This window comes from Gallus gallus, chromosome 12 (genome assembly GCF_016699485.2).
Source record: "Gallus gallus isolate bGalGal1 chromosome 12, bGalGal1.mat.broiler.GRCg7b, whole genome shotgun sequence".
Taxonomy (NCBI): domain Eukaryota; kingdom Metazoa; phylum Chordata; class Aves; order Galliformes; family Phasianidae; genus Gallus; species Gallus gallus.
This window is the reverse complement of record NC_052543.1, coordinates 10,222,926-10,242,722: the sequence shown is the minus strand read 5'-3', so window position 1 is coordinate 10,242,722 and position 19,797 is coordinate 10,222,926. Positions and strand designations below refer to the sequence as shown.

The window sequence follows — 19,797 nt, the reverse complement described above, 5'->3', positions numbered from 1 at the left end:
CGGTATGTTATTTTTTTCCTTTGAACCTGCATTTTCAAGTGAAAGCAGTATGGCAAAATTTAAAGCAGGAGCAAAATTCCTCCAGCCATACAGTGCTCGTACTCTGACTTCTTCCACTGGTTCCCCCAGGGGCATGTAAACCACCTGATCCCTAGCAAGGTGGTTTTTTCCTCCTTGAAAAGATTTGCTTTTCTTTTCTCTATTGTGGTTCCAAAATGATCTTAAATGATCTTCTTTTGGGGGGAAGGAGCCGTCTAGTGATAAGGGTGGAATTAACCTGCAAAACTCAAGGTCTGGGATCAGAGTTCTGCAACCAAATCTCAAGGACTCAGTTCTGCTTATCCCTACCATGAAAAGATGGCTGTAGGGTGGAAGAGAGAAAGGGAAAGCTGGGAAGGGCACTGATCTAGCTATGATAGTGGGATTTTAGTGAGGGCTTCTATCAAAAACAGAAATTCCCAGAGGTCTCTTTGGATTCCTTGACGATGCTGAGGAACGTTACTGAGAGTGCAGCACTGACTGGTTACAGGCTCTTCTCCAGAAAGGCTTGCTGACACATTACAGGTGATATGCTCTGACTCCAAGTTTCTGATTGTATCCTTGCTTCTTTATTCCTCAGTTCCCCAGCTTTTTAAGAAAAGAAACAACATTCCCTCTATTCTGTATGAGCAAGGATATAAATGCAACGGAAATCAGCAGGGCATAGAGCTGACATGAAGGCAGGAAATGCCCACCAATAGCCACCAAAAATTAATAATAATGAAAAAAAGAGCAGGACTAGCACTGTAACCCCTGATCAGCAGACTTCTGCAAATGAGTTCATTTCAACAGAGGCAAGCACTGAGCAGGGGTGCTCTGGGACATACCTGACTTTATTCAGGGCAGAGCCTTTTGGTTCACATCTTCTCCTCCCTGTGCCTCAGCCGTCCATGGCATACAGCTCACGCCAGCGCATTACTTCCCACGGCCCACATTACTATTCTTGGAGTAAGTAGAGCTGTAGAAAGAACAACCCTCATAAGCAAAGCAAAGCAGAGTGGAGTTGTTGCCATTTGCCAATCCCATTGCTTGCTCTTGACTGTGCACTTTGGGTTGAATCCTGTGCAAGGCACACAACCAAGAGATAGCTTTGTCCCCTGAGTCTCGGGCATGGGACTGTACAGCCTTATTTCCTTCCCCTATGGAACAGAGAGGGACAAAAGGGAAAATATACTTATCTGGTGTTTCCTAGCTCCCAGGAAGGGCTCCTCCAGCCCCTCTGCAGCCCAGAGCTGTAGGAGCCCTTCCTCACCACGGCACCTGTGATGACGCTGCACCTCCCAGCATGTGCATCATTAGTACTCAGTGATGTGCAGCACCCCGTTCGCCTGCACTCTGATGGCCTGTGCACCTCTGGTTTCAGCCTTGGGTTGAACCTTATGCAGAACGTGAGCATCTCTGATGTGCAGAGGGGCAGAGGACAAACTCACTTTCCTCTGAAGCGCAGGGCATTACAGGCTGCTGTCAGAGACCATGAGTAGGTGGGGTCAGGAGGGGCCATGGATTTGAAAGCACTTCATGGATTGCTCTGAAAAACAGTTCAGGAGAAAAGAAGCTGAGTGAAAGGGGCAATGCAGAGGGCAGCAGGCAGGGAGGAGGCAGGGAAAGAGGCACAACAAAGGCTGAGCTCACCTGCATGGTTCCTGTCCCTGCACGTAGTGGCAGGGGATGGGGAGCTGTGGCCAGGGACACACAGACAGGGAGGGACTGAGGAAAAGACAGGGAGAGAAGAGAAAGAACTATGGGATGGGATCAGGAGAAAGGCAGCAGGAGGGAAAGGAGAAAGTGGGAAATGAATTGAAATGAGTTAGAAAATTCCAGGCAGACGAGCTTGAGCATTCAGCAGCTGAGATGTGGAGCTTCATTAGTACAGACCAACGAAGATAGAGACATTAAGGAAGGAAATGTGTGACTCACAAGGGAAAATGGGAAAAACAACACACACCATAGCAGCTGCTTCGTTTACTTCAATTAAAGAACAGCTCAAAGGGTATGTTAAGGGGAAAGGAGGGGGAAGCAAACAAAGGCACAAGCAAGAACAAAAAGACAACCAGATGAAGCAATTGTTACCCTCCAGCTCCTAAATGAACTGACTCAGGCTCGTGAACACAGAGAGAGCCTTCCTCACCCTGTGCCTCCAAATGGCACACTGCAGTCAGATCCAGGCTGGTGGGGGAAGCTGCCAGAGCCTCTCCATCCTCTCAGTGCCACCCCACAGCAACCCCAGCCCTACTACCCCAGACTTCGCAACCAGCATCAGCAGGAGCCAGGCAGCCTCTCGTGGTCACTATCGCAGCTCGCCAAAATGCAAGCACTTTCTTGATCTCCTCCTGTGTTGTATGAGAAACCAACAAGCTCACTGAGATTGGCTTGGACTGCTTTTCCATAAAAGAAGGCTGACATTAATTCCAGCCAGAGACCTTAGTTATTTCATCTGTGGGACACACTGGAGGGAACAGCCATGTACTGGACAAAAGGGAGTCAAGATGATCCCTGCCTCTCTCCCTCCCCATACTGCCAACACTAATTTGTCAGAGCTCATCAGCACTGAGAATGATTCGAGTCAAAATACAATGGATTCCAGTGAACCCCGTTTTCAGTTTTCAGCTGATAAATGCTGGAAGTGAAGAACCAAGTAGGCCTGGAAAAGCAAAAGCAAGAACCAGGAAGGAATGGTGCAGAAGAGACCTCCAATTCTCTAGGTGTTTCCTCCTTGCAGACTTCACCAGGACAAAATAAATAAATAAATAAATGTGTTAAGAGTTTAGGGGGAAATAAAGTTTTCTGCTGAGCACCCACTGGCTGCCGTAGATCTCAGTTCCCTCTCATAAGAGGTTTATCGCATTGCTCCAGCTGTGACACTGGCCTGCAAGGGTTAGTTGCTTTGCTCGGTTGACTGAAGCCTCAAATCTGGAGGCCATTGGGTCAACCCCAATTCATGGCCTTCCCAGGTGATCAGTGTAGACAACTTCATGATGTCAGAAGAGGCCCACTTTCATTTTCGGTAGGGGAAAATCTTTGTTCAGATTTTATCCTTCTTTCCTTATCTTTGTGGAGGCTTCCCGATTCCTGGATACTGCGAATCCATGACCCTTGGCTGACTTGTTCCTTATACAAGCACAGCAGTGGATTTCATGACAAAGTCCCATGGTCTCAGGATAATTACCTGCCCAAAGTCTCAGATGGAATGCCCAGATACAAGCAAACTCCCAAACTCCTGACATTTATCACTCTAAAGAGCAGCCAGAGAAGAAGCGGCCCCTATCAGATAAGCAGTGTCAGTCAAGATTTCAGTGTAGTCGGCTGCGACTTGAAAAGGACACATCACAGCATACGTGCAGAACGAAGCATGGCAAATGTTAAATCTCCACGGCGTTGGAATCAGCACAATGGATCCCATCTCCATACATGATAACGGGAACTCATAATTCTCTTACGCGAACTTTAATGCCAAAAAGTTGCTGCCGAGAGCCACTGAGGACATGAGGGCTTTTTCTTCAAAGCTTCTGAGATAGGCAGCATTAAACACATTCATTTTGAGCTGGCTGTGTGTTAAGCTTCTGCTCTGTCCCTTCATCTCTTCCCAATCAAGCTGTGTCTCAGTCAGCACCCAGTTGTTAATTCTGGATGGATTAAAGAGCATGAGAAAGTGCTTTTTTGGGGGGGGAAGGAAAACCATGTTTATCCATCACTCATCTGGGTGAGTGTTAAACTTCAGATCTTCTGCTTCTCTACTGATCATTACGTCGCGGTATATTCAGAGCCTTTGCTTTGCACAGTAGTGGGGATTTTTGATCTAAAGGCTTCTCTTTGTCCAAGATTAAACCTGAATCTGGATCACCCTTTAGAGTCTAATTGTGTAGGATTTTGACATCGGTGCTGCAAGGCCACGGAGTGCATTTACGGGAAGAAGAGGACAGGAATCCCCCTACTACCTGTCAGAGCTCAGGAAATTTAGGTAATATTTTATGTGGAGGAGAAAATGAAATTCAAAGACAGCAAAAACATTTTTCCTTATTCAGTGTTAAAGATGACAAAAGAAGGAGGATATTATCTTTAATCAAATCCCTAGAATTCATGCCAGCTTCCAACTAACAACAACTCAAAAGAAGCGTTGACCAGTTTCAGACCCTCTCAATGGAGACGTGGGTGGACAGGGATCAGCCTGACAGTAAGTTCTGCAGAACTGCAAAGTTTTGACACCGTGTTAGGCATAATTACGCCTGTCAAAGCCGATATACTGCTGGAAATTTTCTGTTGCGGAGAGAATGGGAGATGAAGTTGTGCAAAACTCTCCACATTTTTTCTGGATGCCTCAAAGCCTTTTTGGCAGGCAGGTGGTATCTTGGTTGGCAGTGAAGCTCTGGGTAACTACAGGTGCTGCTGGACTGAACAATCTGAAGCACCTTCTTTTCTCAATTCAGCAAATCTGCTCTTTGCATTTTGAAATTGTCACCACTTAAGGAGGCATTAGAAATATCAGTCATACAAAGACCGCCTGCCACCTGCGACCCCCAGAAAAGGGCAAAAACATCAACATAGTAAGGAAACACATGATGACTCTGGGCTGCTTGGTAAGGTTAACACCTGGTTCAACCCTTCCAGAAGATTCTAGGAAAAAAGGAAATGTTTCCCTCTCCTCCAAAAATGTATCCCCTTGTGAAACCCAAAAACAGCACTAATGGTAACCAAGACATAAACACAAAAACACTCCCTGGCCCAACTTACTGCCAGCTCAGCAGTACAAAGAGCATAGAATCACAGAATCATTCAGGTTGGAAAAAAAACCTAAGATAATTCAGTCCAACTGCCAACCCACCACCACCATGCCCACTAACCGTGTCCCTCAGTGCCACAGTCACATGGTTCTTCAAAGCCTCCAAGGATGGTGACTCCACCACCTCCCTGGGCAGCTGTGCCACTGCCTTACCACCCTTTCAGAGAATAAATGTTTCCTAATTATCCAACTTGAACACCCCCTGGGGCAACTTAAATCCATTACCTCTTCTCCTATCACTGCTACCTGGGAAAAGAGTCTGACCTCTGGCCCTCTACAACCTCCTTTCAGGCAGTTGTAGAAAGCAGCAAGGTCTCTCCTGAGCATCCTCTTCTCCAGACTGAATCACCCCAGTTCACTCAGCCACTCCCCTTAAGACTTGTGCTCCAGACCCCTCACAGCTTCATTGCCCTTCCTTGGACACATGAAAAAAACACGGAACGCTTCATGAATGTACATGTCCTCCTTGCACAGATGATGTAAAAAGTTCCACCCAGAAGAGCAGCTTTCCTACCCAATAAAGAAAGCTCAGCCAGACAAAAGCTAGGTAGAAAGGCCTATGTCAGAGTAGAGCAGTTTCTCCTCAGCTCTTAGCACTTACCATAGTAGATCCCAGTGCTCACCCTGCCCAGGTGAATCTGGAAAACTCTCTTAGCAATCCTAGACTATGCTGGGTACATAATAACAAGAGCCAGAGCTAACACATCGACGTATATGAGTATTACATCAGAGCTACTGACGTTGCTGCAGATGAGGCTCATTTTCCTGCCCAGCAGCACTTCCTCCATTGCCACAGCCCCAACATTTCCATCTACAGGAGCCCTCGGGAGCAGGAAGGTCAGGGCTCAGTGCATAAGGACAAAATCCTGATCTGGATGAGGCAAAATTAACAGAGAAGGGATGGAGCGTGCATAACACTGTGAGCCTTTCAGATAAAAGCTCATTGTCTTCACTGAGAGCTGTGTTTGAATAAGAACAGGGAAGTTAAGGGTTTGGCAGGCTGTATGTAAAACATTGCAGAACGGCTGCTATGTGCATGCAGCTACTTTCCATGCATAATATATATAGGAGCGTGCCATATGTTTAAAGCATCAGGCAATCGGGCCAATCTTGGATCATATTATCAAGCTTTCCTATGGTGTTGCATTTGTTCTAAACAGATGCATTTCTCCCCTCCCTCCCCGCTCCCCCCTCAACCTGCCAACACTCATTTATGAGGAAACCAGGTGTCCTTCTTTAAAAAAGAAATAAATCCTTATCCAAAGGAATCTGTCCAGGAAGAAAGTAAATGCCCATCTCTGCTATTTTTATTTCAATCAGGAAATATGTTACCAAACAAACTACCAAACGGACAAACAAGAATCAAAACAAGAAAAAGGGAGACATGGAAATTCATAGGAATTAGGTTCTGAATTCTGCAAAGCCAAATGCTAATTGCACCAGTCCTCAAACGTACAGAACAGATGAATTCAAGAACAGAAAGAGCTCCAATGATAGCAGATCTGCTCTGGATGAAACATGTCCTGCATTGCTTATGAGAAGGGCTGGATGCTCTTGTCTTTAAAGTGTACAGTTTGATTTTATATTAATTCATCAGCAGCATCACAGATCTCAGGGGCTCATCTCCGCTCATTATAGGTGCTTTGCATATGTGGCTGGAAAAGAACCACCGCTGATTTGTCTCGTTGCTGCTCTCTGCTGTCGCTGCGTTACCCTGCAGACCCCTCCCCACGTCAGGAGTGATGCTGGGTGCTGGCCAAGTCCCCACGGGTACCGAGTGCCCCAGCAAAGCAATGCAGGCCAGGAAGGGAACTCAGCATCTCCCAGTGAGGGTTTGGCTGAGCAAGAATGCAAAGGAAGCCCTAGTCCAACCTGCTCTGTGCACATTACCCGCTCACGAGCAAGAGTAGTTCTGTCCTGTCTTGCATTGTTTCAAGAGACCTGGCCCTTGAGGGGACAGCATAACCACCTGGTGGGCAGCAGCCAGCAGAATCAGCAGCAGAACAGCTGGGAGACGCTCACAGCTGGCTCCCTATCCCTTACATGGAGTTTTTTCCACTCTTGTGAGCTCTTAAGGCCATGTTTTATATCCTAATTAAACTGAAAGAAAAGGAATTGGATAACAGTCTAAAAGATTTGCAAGCTACATCTATTTCAGAAAATGACTCATGTTCCCACTAGTGTAGCTCATCAGGTCCAGCACATGCTCTAATGTGTGGGACTAATAGATTTGTAACAGTGATATCTAATATGAGTCTGTTCCGGTTACATACTTATCATGGGTCCTCGCAGGCTTTCCATCAAAGCTGCTGAATGAAAGCATTTTTTTATTAAAGGAAAAAAAAAAAAAAAAAAAGAAAGAAATCTCTTTGCCCATAAATCTCTCAGCACATTAGCCCCCAAAACAATTCAGTGAGCCAAGGTCATATTTCCCCTACATTCATTTAGATCCTTGGGAAGTTCAATGAGATGAGAAGACAAGATGAAACATAAGGGGCTCTGTCTTCAGCTGCTATGAATCAGCGTTGCTTCCCATCAGCTGAGAATCCAACCATATATCTAGAGAGAGCTGTAGGAAATATATAACAATTTCTTGGGGTCGGGTAATGATGATCCATATGGCATCTTATTACTTGAGAAGGACGGGAGCGACTGCAAGGACAAATGGCACTTGGCAGGTGAGAGGGAGTTGTTCAGCCCCACGGGGAAAGCCCCCTTGCTCTCAGTGGGTTCCCGTTCATCGTGTGGTTTTGGAGGTCACTACAATTAAGCATGGGGGAAATACTTTGTCGCTCTGTTTTGTTTGCAGGCAGTATTTCAGTGGGACAGCTCCCGATGCCCAACTCTGGAGGGAATAGGACATGACAACTCGAGCCACAAAGCAACAATCTTAAGTGAAATACAGCCATGATAAGGCAGCTCTGCCTCTCAGTTATCCCCCATCTGCTGATCCAAACAGCAGTGAAAGCTGCCAGCTCTGAACCCTGTACCGTGTGCTGTCCCTTTGATACTGCAGCTCTCTCCTTCATGTTTACACCCTTCAGATATTTTTAGGCTTTTTTCCGCACACAGAAGTACGCGTTGTCATCTCCTAGCCTCGTTCAGCCGTTTGAGGCTTCCCACAGAAATCAGTTTTTCCAAACATCTGATCATTTAGCCATCAGAAGGCAGAAAGGGTGGTCTGGACACTCTTTTAGCTTCCTCCCAGGTCTCATTAGCTGCCGACTGGGACCAAGCACGTGGTTTGTTTTGAGGATGAATTCAAACCACGTAGGAAAGGACTGTCCCCTTCCCATGGAATATTTTGCCTCCATGGAGGCAGATGACGTTACTTGCAGTAATATACTATTTCAGACTGATCTCCAATTTGTTATCTACTGACACCTCAAGGGCCCTCCATCCACCTTACCTGGAACCGGTGGAAAATAACTTGTCAAAATTGTTAATTTCTGATATAGTTGGAGGGAAAGGGTGTTCCCTGAAAGCACAGCGTTTATGGTTTAGGATGACTTATTTGAGGTGGAGGGAGCTTGATTTTTTAAAATTGTTTTTACAACCAACATCGATTTTCTCCTCAGGGAAATAAGGTTTTAATCTGCTTCACCTTGAAACCTTCCAAATCTCTTATTTTTACAGGCTCTCTTAACTATTTTGGATAGCATCCTTGCACATACAACTATTTGGCAGGTTAACAGCAAGCAAATATCAAATGACAGTAACTGATTTGTGGAAATGGTCTGGTCCAACTAGACAGACAGCTAAGCACCAGGAAGTGTTCTGTTAAATAATTATGCCCATAAAATTTCATTTTCCATAGTGGCCACGTTATCCAAATCAGCTACATGGTCCTTCCTTAAAAATCTGTCGGAACATACTTTTACCACGAAAACAAGCCACCCCAGAACATGAAATAGAAATTCATCCAACCTATTATCCTGGAAAGGAAAAGCTGTTTGGGCCAAATCCAGTGAGACACCACGTTTGTATCTTAATTCCTGGAAACCTTTGGCTTTCACTAGGAGCAAGCAGTTCTGAGTCACTTCTCCCAGTCCCACCCTTGCAATGAATTCCAAGAGTTGGCAGGTAAGTGTCAGTAGTTGACATGAGGTTAAGAAGTAGGGCAGTTGGGAGCAGCATGACAATTACCTGAGGTATGACAAGGTCTCCCACCTTCACCCACCTGCAACCCCAATGCTTTCCAACACAAAGAGCAGCTCCCAGAGCAGCAAATCTCACAGCCAGGGCCTGACCATGGGTCTTCATTGGTACTAACCCATCTCTGCACATGACAGCTCCTGCCACTGTGAATTGCAGTCCTGTCTCTTTACGGGCTCCGTGGGTTACAGGGGGTGGTGGGTAACCATGGAAACCATGTTGTAAAACAGCATGGGAGTTGACGTGTAATAAAGCACTACACCTGAACACAGCCCTTCAGGAGGGGTAATTGTGGATGCACTTGTAACAGGTGGGAGCAGGGCTGTCTTGTGCAGAAAGTCATCCTGTCTGGAGAGCAGGGCTTGGCATGGGAAGCCAGGTACTACTCTCTAATGCAACTAAAGGTCCTTAAGTTAAGGCTTAGATACTTGCATTCTGCTGTGGGGATTTGTTACCCCATTCCTTTCCCACCAAACCTAGCCACGATTTTCTGGTGGAAATCCTAGCTCTTCCTGGCTTGTTGCAAAGGTAAGTTCATGGATGGAGGACACCATTCTGGTTACACAGAAGTACCTAAGTACCAGATATCCCAGGTAATGGTGTTCAGTAACTCACAGTAATCCTCAGAAGCAGGCCTACAGATCAGTATCATCAAAATAACAACTTACTTTCTTTCAAATAGAAATTGAATGCCAACATTGATCAAACAGACGTGCTACACCAAGGAGTCAGTCAGTGTTAACACCTGAATTTCTTTCAAGAAATTCCCAGGAATCTTAGTACACTATGGGGACTGTAAAAGATACAATTATAAAACCTATGGCTTCAGACGGAGAGGAGGAGCAGATGCTCTTCCTCCACCTTCATTATTCATCTGTATTGGGGACAGTCACCATCTGGACCTGAGATTTCAGCCAGCATTACTCCTTCTCTTGCCATATCTACATTTCCAGCAACAGAAAACAGTGATGCAATGCAGTATGGTCCTTTATTGACACTATCTTCTGTCTGTGAATTCTCCTACACATGGAACATGATAATGTATCGTGTACAAAGCACATTGATCAATTCTATCCAAGCAGTGTGTTAGTCTTCAGAGCCAACAAACCAACACTTAAAGTTTCCTTACTCAGCTTGTTTCACTGCAACACAAAACTTATTTTGCATCCCAGACAGGTCATTTAGCCCCCTGTGCAAGGTGGCTGTCAAAAAGATATTCATGCAGGCAATAGAAGATCCTCCCACTAGATGTTCTCAAAGGGAGATCTCCATCAGTTCAACTTTCCCCCTATAGTTCTCCTAATAATTAATGGGAAACACAGTCCTCTGGGAAAATTGTCACCAGGTAATTAATAAAAAATGAAAATGAGAGAGCAAGAAGAAGGAACAGAGATGTTGCAGAAAGCCTGCAAATTGAAACAGGCGGACTTACAGTTGTGATTTCCTTCCCAGCCTCAGAGGGAGAGTAGTGCTTGTTCCCACGTTCATCAGCGGCTCACTCAGGACTCAGCTTCTTCCATTCACACTTTCGAAATAAGAGACATTGTGATGGAAATGTTTACACCTTGCCACACTTCTCAATGGTCTTTCACACACAGACTTGCTTGTACAGATAGGGGAATTGCTGTCAAGGACAAATCTCAAATACCCTGTGTAGTTCTATTACCAGATGACCATTTAAAAATAGAGGCTGCTGATTGTTTTCTACCTGTGGGTTCAAGTGCTCAGTTTGATAGGAGAGGTTCATTAGAACCCAGACAAAACTGTCCTATCTATACCTAAACCTCGTTGAGAAGTCCTTTGGCATCAATAACTCTGAAATGCCTCCCCAGGAGTGAATGCTCTTCCTCACGCTTGAGCACATTTGTCTCAGTTCAAAAATAAATAAATAATTGAAAAACAAACAAACCAAAACCAACAACAAACTCTTACCTTTCAAGGTTGAGATTGATGTACACTTGGGAAACAGAGTTGAGAAACCAGCACCAGGAGTGCCCAGGCTCTACCTGCAGTTTGCCCACTCGAGTGCCTGAACTATCGCATGTGCTTGGGAATCCTGAGAGGAAAGAGAATAGATGGATGGTCTTATGATTAAGCCAGAAGACAGGGATTTGAGGGATCTGATGTCACTTCTAGACCTCCCGTGTTGACTTTGGGCAAGTCAATTAACCTCTCTGTGCCTCTGCTTGACATCTGTAAAATGGAGATAAGAGACTTCCCTAAAGCACAGCAGTGTTTGAAGGAGACTTGTGTGTTTGACAGATGCTCTCATCTGATGCCAACAGGAGTCATGAGATTTCACTGACAGGAGAATGATGGAGTGGAGAAGACCTGCTGCCATTTGGGGTTATGTAGCTTTGTAAAAGCTGACTAGGTATCTGTTCAGCTTTCCTCACCACCTCATTTGCACCTGTCTGTCTTCTGAGGTACATGCACTCTCTCAACCAAGCCATAGCTCCAGTGCCAGATTTAGGAACCCACAAAGCCCATAGGATGCTTCCCATCCTTCCACAAGAAAGGAGGTCAATTTGGATTTTGTCCACTAAAATAAAGTCACGTGAATCACAGAAAAGAAGCCATGGAGAGCCTAGTTCCACCTTACCCCTTAGAGTGAGGATGTACCGGAGGCCAAAGACTCTGATGCTTTAGGTCCCACTGCCCTCATACCCACGGAACATGCAGATAAATCCTCATTTTCCATGCAAGAGCCATCACGGCTGACCTGACACATTCATATCACCCACCACATCGCAGAAGTTCGCTATTCACTCCTTTCTCTTTACAGCCCTGGAAAGAAGGGAACATAATTTGCCTTTACTTTTTTGTTTATTCTTTTTATAATATCATTTTAAAAAATGCATTCCTTTGCATTCACAGGGAATGCTATAGTTCCCCTACGAGCTTCACAAGGCAAGGTAAAGCATGAAACTCTCCTAGAGCCCACCTGACTCTTTTCTGCAAGGCTCAGGAGGATTTCTTTCTCCATTTTTTTTTTTAATATAAAATCCCATAGCGTTATTAAAAGGAGTTGTTCAATTCCTTTAATTGGCTCAGAAGATAAATTCTTCCCTCAGCCTGGGGGTCATGGCCATCAGCAGCTATTTATTAGCTGCATTGATTGAGAAGAACAGCCTTTAAATGGAAATAAATTGAATTCTATGGCAAAGCGGATTCCATACAGCCTATTAATGTAAGACAGGGAGGCTTAGCTGTTTTATTTTGTATTTGTTCCCCTCCTCGGCTTTTAGCTATTCTCAGGCTCCCAGACACTTCCCATCTCTTCCATCAGCCATACCCTCCTAACCATGAGCACCCCCTTGCCTACAATTGCAAGTATGAAGATGACAGAGATCTGGAGACTCGGATGACCCCACTGAGGCTCCAAATCATGTCCTCAGAGTCCAGCAGAGGAAGGAGATGTGATGGAGAGCAAGATGAGATGCCCACATACATGCACAACAGAAACAAGACGGGAGCAGACCCTGTCCACTCTCTCTGGGGCATTTTTATTTTATTTTTGCCTTCTGCGCTGTTTAGAGATTGTCTTTTCCACTCTCTGTCAGCTCCAGAATACATTTCATGGTACTTGCCTTCATTCCAGAGTTTAATTGCTTGAGATTGTTACTTGTAGGCTGTTAATTTATTAAAACCAGATCTCCCGTATTACTCCCGAGCCTAGAAGAATCATTGCCTTCTATTAAAGGCAGTGGCGCGTGCCCGTTTGTCTTTTCTCTCTGGTCACCTCTGTAATTGCAGCTCTGTGCTCAGATGGAAAACTCCCCTCTGCCAGCTAAGCATCCTCCTCAGGGTGGGTGGGCTGAGAAACACATATGGAAGACAAACTCACTCAGGGTGTAAACAAGTACGACTTCTGGGATGTCCACAGAGGAGTGTGTGATTGCATTAGAGGCCCACAAAGCCTCTAAGCTCTGCAGGTCATGCTTCCCCAGGTGAGATGAAAAGTGAAGTCAGGGACCCGTGGAGATAGGTGTCATATAAATAGAAAATTCTACATAAAATACAACAGGTGTCCACAGCACCCAGCAGAGCCAGCACTACAAACCACTGAAGAATTATCTTAACCCAGCTAAGCACATAAAGGTATTTTACTGTTGTATGGACCAGGTCCTGAGACAAAGACATCTCCCAGAGCCATAGATTTGCAACACCTAATGGAGACACAAGCAAAGACAGGACTTGTTGGATCCATATACTAGGAGATACATATACTCAACACACTAGGATGGGAGGCTAATTCAGGCCAGAAATTCCCCACTTCTTCTCAGCCACCATCTCTCCCATGTGTTCTTCCATTGCCCCAAGGTTGTCCAGCTACCTTCACCATGCCCTGACCCTGACCTGTCTTAGAAAGGCTTCCTTGGCATCTTATCCTATAGAACTGTTTGATAGCATCTAAAATGCAGAACCATGAAATAATTAAGGTTGGAATTAGACCTCCAGGATCACCAAATCGAACCCCAGCCCACCCCCACCATGTCTACTAGCCACGTCCCTCAGTGCCACATCTCCACAGTTCTCAGACACCTCCAGGGACGGTGACTCCACCACTCCCTGGGCAGCCTGCACGAGCACATCATCACTCTTTCTGAGAATAAATTTTTCCTTATATCCAACTTGAAACTCCCCTGGCCAATTTCAGGCCATTACCTCTTGTTCTATCACTGTTACTTGGGAAAAGAAGCTGACTCCATAGGGGTAAGACAATGTCAAACCCATGCTGAAAAAGGAGGGAGTCAATAGGCAAGTGGGAGACAGTAAAGCACCAAATATTTGAGAACTGCTGAGTCGCAATGAGGGATGTCTGTCAGTCATGCTGTTTTCTGAGATTCTGCCATCACAAGAGACAAATTTCCCCACCTATATACGTCACAGGTATGGGGATAACAACCCACACTGACCACCAAATGCTCCAAGAGGCACCCACAGCACAAAAAAGTGAGCACCTGGGGCGCTGCTCCCAGCAGCTGCAGCACAGCACAGGCTAAAGCTCTCGTTACCCACCAGCCGGCAATTATAGCAGTAGCATTACAACAGTAAAACAATAACATTTTGTTTACCTCCTAAATAGCGAGCTCATTTTAGCACTCTGCCTCCAAGCACTAGATAATAGCGGGATACAAGACAGGCGGTCTGTTTCCGTATCCAAAACAGAGTGGGTGCATCTGTGATGTTAGAGACTTCGAGAGTTGCTGCTCCAGACTCCCTATCCTGGAAGTGGTGGGGCTGGTGGAAGTGTCATGAGCTGTAGTTTGGACTGGGTATGGGGATTTCTTTGGGATATAGAGCTGGGGCGAGCCAGACCAGCTGCTGTGATGCCTGTGGTCTGGCACTGACCTACATCCTTTGAAGCTCTGGTTCCTCGTTCCTGAAACTGCCTGGACTGGTTTGCTTTTACTTTGATTTATTTTAAGTACAAACGTTCCATGATCTAATCTGAGATCTGCAAGCAGGAGCGCACAGCAAAAGATGGCACTTACAAAGATCCCAAAAACCCATTTCATTTAAACAGGGCTATTATTGTGTTTTAATATGGGAATTGATTATTATAGGCACACTTATTGAGCTTAGCAGCTTAGATTTGTATCTATTTCAGCACTGTTAATCTTTGATAAATATGTTTTTAATAATCTCTAGGTATTTATTGAACATAAAACTGTCTTGTGAAATAGAGAGTGAGATTGTTAAAGATACTTATTATAGACTACTTCAATACAAATTCATTATTAAAAACCTTTTACCAAGGTTTACTTTTAACCACAACATAACAGATGTGCATACCGCATGGATAATCTATAATAAATATATTTTAATAAACTATTGGTATTTAATCAGCAGTAACCATCTTAATAAATATGATGCACTGGCTATTGGATAAGCTGCTCTTTTTAACTCTGTCAAACACTTGGAGGTTACAGGACTTTATGCGAAGGAGGGAAGATGTGGTCTGGTGGAAGGTAACTTATCATAGCTTTATGGAATCATTAAAGTTGGAAAAGACCACTAAGATCATCTAGTACAACTATCAACCCACCATCACCATGCCCAATGAGCCATGTTCCTTATTTAGCAACCTACCACAGCTCTAACATGCCCTGATCACCGGCCTCCTTGCTGCTACAGCCCCAGATCTCCTGCTCGGCCCTCTTATATGGCTCTGCCCACTTGACCTCAGTCCTGAGCTGAATCAACACTTGGCCTCAGACGTCCACCCAATCCTGTGTGCAGAGCTGTGCCATCCAAGGGCTATAAATTCAGCTCTGAGTGCCTGCAGACAACACTGTGTCTGCCCAATAGTTCTGCAAAGTAGACAGATACCCTCTATGGATCAAGAGCAGAGCAGAGCTCTGCTCTAAGGGGTAGAAAAAACACAAGATTTGTGAGAATATGGATCAACAGAGAAGCTTAAATAAAGTGATTTGGGCTTTGAACTTAGTGGAGGGCAGTAAATGCCTTTGACACATGGACTAAACAGGAGTCTGACTCCAAGTCATCAGAGGCAAAGACCCGCAGTGCTGCTCGGACCCCCTAGTGTGCTCTCAGAGATGTATTTGTCATTCTTTGCATCACTTAATGACCGAGGTTAGTCGCAACTGGTGGATACACACAACGTTTCACTCCCAGAACAAATCAAGTGGGAGAGGAGCAGTAATTCCTCCCATGTCCTCTCCTCTGGGTCCTGCCCCATTTGTTATATGGCTACAGCTACAGGCCTTGTAATCCTTCCTGCAGGCCACCGGCTGATTCCGATATATCAGAGAGAGCCAAGGATCTTAACATGCAACTTTTAATTGAGCTGCATCATCTGCCACAAACATGAAATTAATGGTCCTACATCATAATCGTAAATTCATACATAACCTCATGCACCAGCAAATAACTCTTTGCGGAGATACTACAATGGTAAGCTGATTTGCAAGACACGCACACTACCCAGGAATCCTAATTAACCAAATTAACACCATCACTTCAAATCATGTCCCAGCAGTAGGACATTTCCGTTTGGCCTCAGGGTTAGAGCAAAGCAGCCAAATGAAAGACTGACAGCATCTCCATGGGTTTGGTGGGCTGAATCTTTTCAGAGGGAAATGCGTACTGCCCATCAGTGCACTAGACGAAGGGAATTAAGTAATCTCATGAGTGTTTGTGGGTGCCAAGGCATGCTAGCACAGGAGCAGCTCTCAGTTTCTGCTGCATTTCCCCAACTTAACCAGGAACACCCTTGTGCCATGCTGTGAGCCCTCTAGACCTGCTCCAGGGACTGCTGACACTGCTAGATCCCTCCAGAGAGTGCCAAATGATGCTTAGAGTGAGACAAGCCTCAGGCATGGGGTCACAGAGCAGAGCTGGCAGGAGAAGCCAGCATGAAACTCAAAACCCAAACCCACTTCTTCACACATTCCTACTTGTGACTTGCCTGAACTGTGTAAAGCTCAGCATCTTTTTTTATCTTCCTCAGGATAGTCAGGTTTTTCTACTACTGTCTTGGGAAAAACAAGTCTCTATTTCGGTGGCATGTGGGATTTAAGCCCACGACGATCCCAACACTCCCTGCACAAAGGATAAGAGCTGTAACCATGTGCTAGAGGGACTGGCTCACATCTCTCTCCGCATTCAGCCTGGATGACAAAGTTACTCAGTCCCACCAGAGTGCTCACACTGGGGTGTCCAATGGTCTTGGTCCCAGAGAGTCTTGGCTGACAGCTCCCATCTCTGCTCCAAACAGATGGTCTAAGAGCCAGGATGGGGTCTGTGGCCTGAAGGAAAAAGGAGACTCCTACCAGAAGTGGGGTTCGAACCCACGCGGGCATGCGCCCATTGGATCTTAAGTCCAACGCCTTCACCACTCGGCCATCCTGGTGGGCTGCCTGCTGTCCCCTGGCCAGCCAGGTCCTCTTCTCAAGGACACTCACCTCACCAAGCCACCAAAGTCCCAGCCCAAGGCTCTTCCCAAACCCAGCAACATCTTCCTCTCCTCATCACTTCCTTTAAGGTCCCCAGCAGACCTGGCAAGGCACAGAAAGAAAAGCTGCCTGACTCCCTTTACTTATATCAGACAAAAAAAGGTTTTCTGATCTCATGCATTTTCCAAAATTTCACAGATTTTCCCTCACGTCTGGGTGCTCCACTACCAAAAAGCATCTGTTCATCCCATTTATCCACCCCAGCCAAACCAGGAGTTCACAGTTCTCATGGGCCATGGAGAACAGAACAGAGCCCACGTGCCATGCCAGACCATTGTGCCAGGAGCACAGGCATCTCTAGAGGTTGTCATCCTGACCCTGCTGGTGTCCAAAGGGACATGAGCAGCTCTGTCAGCCCACCAGCGCTTACTGTAGATGCCATGCAATTCAAGTACCATCCTTCCACATTGGGTCCTGATCCTCACTCCCTTTGTAGTTCAGATTTTTGGGGGACATTTGGTCAGAAAAGATGGAGGGGGAGGTGAGTCCTTCTTTCTCCTCTGGGGTGAGGTACAGCTTTTATTTTGCCTAGCGTTTGTTTTGTTTCAAAAGAAAAAAAAAAAAAAAGCTATCTGTTGGCTCACATGAGATTCAAACCCACAGCCTCAGAACAGCTACGTGCACTTTTAGCCTTTAAGCCACAGGAACCTGATGTTTTATGTCTCTGATTTCAGCCACTCTCACACTTCGCAGGCCAGCACCTCCACATAGGGCTGCCACTGCTTTACTGGGACTCTGCAACTCATTCTCAGTGTTGTCCCCTCCCAGAAGATCCCCAAATGGCCTGGCTTCCATGCACTGCCATGCTCCCCATGATGCCCACACGGAGAAACCTGGTCAGACCTATTCATCAGAGCATCCCCTCTGCTGAAGACATACTGGAGCATCCTTCACTATGGGAAGGACTGGGAAGAGCCAGTTCAGGGTGCTGCAGCTCAGCAGAGGACTGGGTTAATCTGCCCACACACAAAAATTCTGTCAACAGGAAATGTCACCTCTTGAGGTGCCAAGAGAGGACAGAAACATTCCCTGCTTCCCTTTACCCTTCCTATTACAGCCACAGCAACCCATTATGCTGGTCTGTGTGTGCAGAATGGCAGCTCAGCATCTCTGGATGCCTCCAGCTGCAGCACCCGCATTAATATCAAATGAAGCTGTGCTCACAAAGGGTGTTACGCTTGCCAGCTCCAGAGGAATCTGCTCCTAATGAGTGACTTCAAAGCATTAATGAGCTTGCAAAGCTCTCCTCTTCGTTTACAGAGCCGGACCTCGCACGCTTAGCATTAAGACAGGGGTCACCCGTCAGACGAAGAGAATGCGTGTGCATGTCGGTGGATATAATATATTTGTCATCCTCTAAGAAGCAAAGATTAATCACGCCCTCTCCTAGAGGAAGCTTTTACACCACATCTGCTCTTCACAGAATGGGGAGAAAGGAGCTGCCCTCAAGGACATCCGTGACCTGCACTGCTCATATCCCCATAGTACCCAGCTTTGAAGTTAACACTGACCATAACCCCATGGGTCCATCTGGGAAATGCTGCCTGAACTGGCATCCCGAGGGCTGAAAAAAGCAGTAGGGTCACTCTCTGAAGGGATGTCTCTCCCCAGCCACATCCCCTTCTGAGCTTCCCCCAGCTCACTGTAACCTCTGGGGGGAAGCAGCCCCCAGTGCCTGACTAACAGCCCTGTTACACTCATTTTAGAATTGAAGCTGAGTCTCCAAGGCTGATAAAAATTTTAGAAGAGTCTAAATATGATGCATAATCACAGCCTATAACCCTCAGCCAGGAGACAGGAGGCACACAGACTACTTAAAGAAGATGATACGGACAAGTCCTGAAGTCAGAAAGGTGTTGTCGTTAGGTTCAGAAACACACTGGCAATGCTAACAGGGAAGCAGTTCCTCCTCTCACCTCCCAGAAGAGATCTCTTGACACTCAGTGTCTATTCAGTAGATCTGTGTTTAATTTAAACAGCCACTGGAGGCAACTGCCATCCCACACGTTATTACTGCAGCTGGAGGGTGGCTGATTGGTAGTTAAGAAAAAGACAAAAATCCAAAGCCATAAAGTCATGAGCAAGCCAGGCTAACAGTGGCACTTTGTAAGAGATTTCAGGACAAAACTTCTCTGCTTTACTGATGCGGGGGTGAAAATGATCTCTGCATCCTCACTTTAGAAACTGGTTGGCAAAGAGAAGCAGTAGGACAAGGCTCTCCTCCATGTTTCTTTTGTGCCCTCTCCTGCTATAAGAGCAGTTTGGTGCATAGGCAACGACCATCAGGAGCACAAATTGAGGGCAGTGTTTGGCGCAGAGCAGCCCTACCAGAGTCATTTAGATGGAGTGAGACACAACAGCTTGGCTTCTCCTTGCCCAGCAGGTTTGGGGGTGAGAAAACTTGCTGCTTGTCACTTCTATGCTGAGCACACGTAGCATTTAATGAGGAAGCTCTTTGGACTTTAAAAATAGAGTGTATCTGAAGACACTGTTGATGTCCCACACATAACTCTAAGCTTGTACCACATTTGGAGAGTAGCTGCAGCTCACTGACAAAAAGAACAGTGGAACAGGTTAACGTTACTGTGCAGCTGGTCCTCAGTAGCTTTCAGAATAAAGAAGCAAGCACAGAGGATCACTCATCCTTCCTATTTCTGCTGCCTCTGAAGAGGCAGTTCAGGAAACCAAGCCGCCTCAATTTACAGGCAGCTGGCTTTCTTTCAGAAGGACTCGGAGATACACGTTGCATGCCTACAGGTGAAAGTTTGTTCTCTGCAGAACGTGACATGATGCCCCGCTGCTTGTTGGCTCTATAGCTCAAGAGGAAAGCTTTTCCATGAACCT

At 45.9% G+C, this 19,797-nt stretch overlaps 1 long non-coding RNA gene and 1 other non-coding gene across 36 annotated transcripts in view; both read right to left on the bottom strand.

Annotated features, from left to right (window-relative positions):
* LOC101748323 overlaps positions 1-19,797 on the bottom strand; it is a 116,402-nt gene that overhangs the window by 80,707 nt on the left and 15,898 nt on the right. For 32 of the 35 annotated variants that reach the window (XR_005839353.2, XR_005839367.1, XR_005839370.1 and 29 more), the window contains exons 6-10: positions 11,574-11,758; positions 10,904-11,027; positions 10,404-10,496; positions 1,470-1,567; positions 867-997 (exon numbers count right to left, since the gene is read on the bottom strand). This is a non-coding gene — a long non-coding RNA (uncharacterized LOC101748323). Of the gene's footprint in view, positions 1-866; positions 998-1,469; positions 1,568-1,671; positions 1,895-5,417; positions 5,521-10,403; positions 10,497-10,903; positions 11,028-11,573; positions 11,759-19,797 lie in introns of those variants that run through there. The other 3 variants (XR_005839342.2, XR_005839355.2, XR_005839351.2) reach the window with 3 other exon arrangements.
* TRNAL-UAA lies at positions 16,768-16,850 on the bottom strand. Its single transcript has one exon. It is a non-coding gene; the product is annotated as a tRNA-Leu (tRNA).